The following is a 6062-nucleotide window of genomic DNA, read 5'->3' as shown; positions in this document are numbered from 1 at the left end:
GGGTAAAAAATAAAAAGCTTAAAAGGCCTCTTAAGTCTTTAATTCATTAATAGAGGTTTATCTTCCCTGTACACACACACACTGGGGGGTGGGGGTGAGGTGAAAATAAGGGACGGGACTGAGACTTTATTTTCTCAGGCTATGAGGGTTGCTCAAAGGTATTTTGGGGAGAAATAAAAATTGAAGGTGAGATTCAAGCACCAACAGCTTTAGCTGAAAAGCAATGTAATTTTAAGGTCAATTCCCTTTGCAAGGAACTGGTATTCCTTTATTACAAAAGTAGCCCCAAATCCTCTAAGGTTCTCTAAAGTTTGTGACTGTGACTTCAGGTCATACGGATTCATCTCTTTACCTTCATTAAACTGGGGATTTACCAGTGTTTTGGGGGACTGTAAGAGCAGTCCAGACTAGTCAAGCTGCAACAGCAGCGAACTGTTGTAGGAATGTACTGGGGGGAAAAAAAAAATCTTATTTGGATATAGATGACTTAAGTGGCAGATGGTTCTCCGATTTGTGTGAAAAATGAAAATGACAAAAAGGAAAGTATTTTATTTTTCTAACCGTTTCGATGCTTTTCCTTGGTCATTGTTCTCTTACAGATGGGGTGCAGTTCAGATGTCCCTCGGCGGTTGTGCAGCAGTGCGTGCAGTGGGAGTGGGGGTCACTGCTGAGGGGATACCCTCAGACACTGCTCTCAGCACCTGGAAGCTGGTTGTATTTTGTCAGCTTTTTCTGTGGGTTCTATGGGTTATCTTCAGTAAGCTCCAGGATTGAGAGATGCGGTTTTCACTTCTACCCTCGTATTAGTGTAGAAAAGCTCCTCGTTCTGTTGCATCTGGTGTTATTGCACTAACCTGTCACTTGCGTGGTTTTTAATACTGTGATACAATCCAGGATGAGTATTCATGTGAAATTCTAGTTGTCCTGCCAGAACGTGATTAAATCTGAATTGAACATAACCCCAACAACCTTTCTTCATTTTTCCTCCTGAGGCTACATCTAAATTGCACTTAAATGTATGGTTTAGGGTCATTTCTAGTGAAATTACCTTGAGGCAGTTCAGTCCTACCCATCTTTTTTTATAGTTTCTCTGGGTTTGAACAACAGACTTGGCTTTGCTGAAATGCTGTAGCGTGTATACCTTCCTTACAACATATATAAGTTTTAAGTATAGCCTAGGTCTGTCTTTCTACCCCCTAAGGGAAGCAGTTGCTGGAATTTGCAGCAGAGTTGGCATGTGTCAGGAAGGGAATAAAACGCTTGGGCAGTGTGGCTGTAGGCAGTGAGATCATTTGCTGGCTGTCTTCTTCCCGGCTGCTGTGCCTTGCAGTGCTGGGCCTGGAGTTTGTATGGAGCCTTGTACACATATTTAACTCTGCCTGGCCTAAAAAGCATGCTGTGTCAGTTTTGAGAGGCTTTATTTTTGCTGATTTTGTGACAGTTTCTAAGGATTTCCCCAGCATTGTTAGGCTGTACTCAGTGATAATTGTATTGGCAACACTAGAGCACTAAAATCTTTGAACAGTTTTTGGACAGCATGTTGATTAATGTACCTGCATACAGGCTGGGCTGGCTGCAGCTGGGCTTGGCTTGCTTGGAAAGGAAGAGAGGAGAGATTCCTAGCTGCCTGGTGCTTCTATTTAGTTTTTGGGTTTGGGTTTGTTTTTTGGGTTTGTTTGGGTTTTTTTTTGGTGTTTTGGTTTTGTTTTTTTTTCTCCCCAAACTGAGCTGTGACATTAAAATGGAGAATGCACGTAGTTATGCTAACCTTTCAGTTGTGCCCATGAATATCTTCCTGGGGGGTGGCCAGCAGCAGATAGAGCAGGAAGGCTATCAGGAGGGTGCCAGAGGACAGTGAAACTTACTCAGTCATGATAGAACTGCTGGGGCAGTGGAACAGCTCTTGCAGGATCTAAGAGATCAACCCAAAATACTAGTAAAATCTGTAGGTTTTGTCCTTTCTATAGGCCTGAGCCTAAATACCTGAGAATGCTAACCTTTCAAGGAAACATTTCGTACCTTGCTTTGCATGTTTCAGAGGCTACTATAAGCTGTGCTTTAACAATGACATGATTTTGCTAAGGTAGCAGAAGAGCTGTTTGGGTGAGCTGGGCTGCAGCACAGTGCTGTGTTGCACAAGGGCAGCTGTGTGTAAAGCAGGTTCATGCCAGCCAGAGCGCCTCAAGCACTGAGCTTTTTCCCGCTGCCTTTGCTGTGCACTTTCTCTTTGGGTAGTCTTTTGCTTAGTTAGGATACAGCTGCTGAGCTGTAAGCAATAAAAAGTCCTTTACTGGATGTAAAGATTCAAAACAGCTCAGAAGCATAGCCTGTGTGAACTGTTCCATACCTTGTAACGGCATTAGGGGATGGATGACTCATACTGTAGTTTTTGTGCCAGAGTATTCAGCAAGCAAGCATGATCCCAGCATTAATTTCAGTGAGGAAACAAGTATTAGTGATGGTGATGAAGGCAAACTGAAGGCAGGTGAGTCAAAGCATTTCCTTGGGCCTTGGGCAGATGCTGAACCTGAAATCAGACATGATAGAGATTGAACAAGTTTTACAGTTTATCCTCAATATCAAATCTGTTTGATACAGCAGCTGCTCTTTGAGGTGACCATTGTGCATGTAACTGTTTTGTCAGTTGCTTACCTTAATACAGTGTCTCAGGTTTTTCTGATCAGCCCCATGCTGCTCCCCTACTAAAGCAGCCAGGAATCAGAATTTGTTAAATGGTTTTGTTGGACAGGGCAGCTCATATTTTCCAGGTTGTAGTCTGAGCTTTCCCTTGAGTTTGAGACAATTGACTGTAAAGGCCTTTTAACTGCAGAAGATGAAATGGAAGGCAGGAAATAAGCTTGCAGTCCTGTGCAGCAAAGTCCCTGTGTTAACATCAGTACTCAGCCAGAAAAGAAAAAACTTCTGCTCTCTGAGCAGAGCTTGCCCAAGCATCAGTCTAGTGCGCTCCTCGGGTGCTTAGCAGATGGCTCTGGGGTGACATGAAAATAGGAAAAGAGAAAACCAAGTTTCTGTGACTTCCTGACAGTCTGCCAAAGTCCCTCCAGGTCTTCATGTCTGTGCGGAGTGCAGGGATGGAAAATGCAGTCCATGGGCTTCCCTACCTGTTTTTTATCTGTGTGCTTGTGGTATTTCATGGAAGGAGAACTCAGTTGAGTTTGAGATCTTGTAGAAGTCAAAACAATTCAGATAAGCTGCTACTTAAACTTTTTGGTTTGGCCATTTAGTGAGACCTAGTGATTTATTTCTTTGGGGCAAATAGCAGTGAACACTGACAACTGAGTTCTTGTTTTCCAGTAATTTCAGCCCTGTGGCTTCAGATTCATTTGGTCCGTTATGTTCTTACCACATATTGTTACCCATGCAGAAAACAGTTGTTGACAGCTTAAACTTAGGCTGGTAGTTTGGCTTTTTTCCTTTCAGCAAAGTTTCTATTGTGCTTTGTCATTAGGCAACATAGGAGCAGTCTATTGTAGTCTAGATTTTGCTGCAGAGGCTATAGAAAGGGGCTGGGATAGGAATGTGTGGATTAAGAAGTTTGCCCTGGATAAAGGAACCCCTCAGTGGCACAAAACTGGCAGATATTAGGAAGATCTGGCAGGATGATGTGCTCCCTCAGGGAGATGGTATGCCAGTGGCACGGGTAAGAACAGCTTCAGTGTAGCTGGGCTGCAAACTCCTGCTCCGACTCCAGTGCCATCCCTGGCTTTTGGGCATCCTCCCTTCCATGCACAAAGCAGAGCTGAGCTGCTGAGGGAACGCGGCCACTATTTCCCTGCAGCAGGCTGTGGATCACACACAAAGGAGTGTTTGAGAGCTTCACCAGGTGTGTGTATCATTTCCAGATATGGTCTGGAAAGGCTTAACAGGTGGGCCTGGTCCCACCTCCTTCCTGGCTGAAACGATTGGATGCTAATTCAAATACTTGCAAGAGCACATTTTCCAGGTGCTGGCCTCCAGCTATTATCTGCCCTCCAGCATTAATAAAATATTAACACAGAAAATTTCAGGTGGTAACTGCATGTGGAAGTAGATGCTTTGCACTACGGCAGTAGGCAGCATGTCCCAAATAGAACTCTGCTAAAAAACACGGGCAAAGCAAGATAGAAACCACCAGCACCTTGCCTTTTCCCAACAGTCAGTATTGTGTTTATCTGTCACGTGTTTAGGATCACATAAAACCTTCACTGTGGTTTTTCTGTACAGCTGTTAGTATCTGCCCCAGCAAGAGGGATTTAAACAACACATTTGGAAAAATCAATGGACTTAGCTGCAGGGGGATGTGGCATGAAGTGGCTTGTGCACTAAGCCCCGTAGAGGGCTTGTTTCTTTTATCTCGTGGCATGAGATGTGCAGAAAGAAAATAACTGTTGCAGAAAATGTTCTTGTGCCTTGCCACAGTCCAAAATGCAGGAAATGCCATAGTTGCATTGGTTCTCTGTAGCTGTCCTGATTAGAAAGGTAACTCTTAAACCATGGTAGATGTTTTTCAAAGTGTTTGTATCAGTTTTCAGCACTATTTGATGTGACTGCTCTCCCTTCAGTACAGGACAAAAATGTGCTTTTTGTTCATGTGGTTAATTGCTAACTGTTAACTATGGATTGTGGTATAAGTAGGAGAAATTAACTGTGTAAATTTAACTCTGGACTGGGCTGACAAATTTTCTCATTAAACTCATGTTTTGTAGACTAAAATGTCACTTAAAAGGGGATATGCTTTACTTCTCTTCATGTGATGAAATCCAGGGCCTGTTTATTCTTTGGAGGCAGTTTAAAAAGCAAAAAAAAAAAAATCTCCTAAATACAAGGAATTAATTACTTCTAGTAGAGCTACAAAAAAAAAAAAAATATATATATATATATATATATACACACACTTAGAGCATTCCATGCAGAAAATTGCTTTTATGGCTCACTTGGGAGGCAGGAGCTCTGCTTTTTGCCTGCCTTTGGCACATACTGTATTCTTGACTGTGATTATTTTGAACTTGGGGCTGACAGCAAAGGTGTCCTCCTATCTACTGACATGGTTAAAATATGGACCTAACTTTGTGTCCTGTATCCAAAAGTGGCTGATGACAGATGATTAGAAAACAGCTTAAGAAATGTAAGATCTGCAGTGTGATTTTTTTTTTTTTTTTTTTCCCCCCCCCCTCTGGGACACCTTGTCAACTTCTGGCAAAAAAACCCTGCACCTAGACTATTGTGCTTAATAGCTGCTGATTGATCTGTCTCCATTAATTTGGCGAGTCCCTTTCTGAATGAATTTATAGTATTGGTCTTGGATGTTCTCACAGCAATTGAATTTCCAGTGTAGTGATGCACTGTGAGAAGGCAGTTCTGTGTGTATCATCCTCTGTTTTAGCTCCCACAAACACACCTGTCTCAGATTGAGCCTCCCCTTCCAATTCATCCTGGTGGCAGGTGTGCCAGAACTGCCACTTAACAAAAGGAGGTGAAGATACTAATCTTTGCTTTAGATTTATTTTTTTTTTCCCCAAACTATACTCTCTATCAATCCTGTTTACAGTTTAGTTTGCATTTCCCCTTCTGTTGGGTTGTTCAGTTGCTGAGTACTGGAAATCTGGTTAGCAACTTAATTTCTTCCACCCAGGGCAATGCAAACCATACAGTTAGAGTGTGTAAATAAGTCTTGCTGTTTAGCAGACTGTGCCTTAAAAAGAATAGAACTACAAAAGCAGAAAATCTGATTTGAAATTAAAAGCAACTCTTTCTGGTAATTAGCAGCACTTTTCCAAAATGGTACCAGCTGCCCCTCTCCAAGTCCACCTCACCTCATAAAGAGAACCAGGTTTGTTTCAAATGCCTTATTTTTTGACCCTGGTAGTAGTTGGATCATTAAGTCTGGCTTTCACTTGGCAGTGCTGTCCATAGTTACTGTGTGTTTTTCACTTTGCTGCTGCTCTAAGTCCTATTTCAGTTAAAAATAAGCGAATTCAGATGCTGTACACTTGCAAAGGAACCTTCTCTCCTGTGCTTGTGCCTGTTGTGTTAGCTATTTTCAAACAGTCCATAAGTTCTTG

Source organism: Tyto alba, unplaced genomic scaffold (genome assembly GCF_018691265.1).
Source record: "Tyto alba isolate M040663 unplaced genomic scaffold, T.alba_DEE_v4.0 Super-Scaffold_6, whole genome shotgun sequence".
NCBI classification, from domain to species: domain Eukaryota; kingdom Metazoa; phylum Chordata; class Aves; order Strigiformes; family Tytonidae; genus Tyto; species Tyto alba.
The sequence above is the reverse complement of the archived record's forward strand: the minus strand, read 5'-3'. Positions refer to the sequence as shown.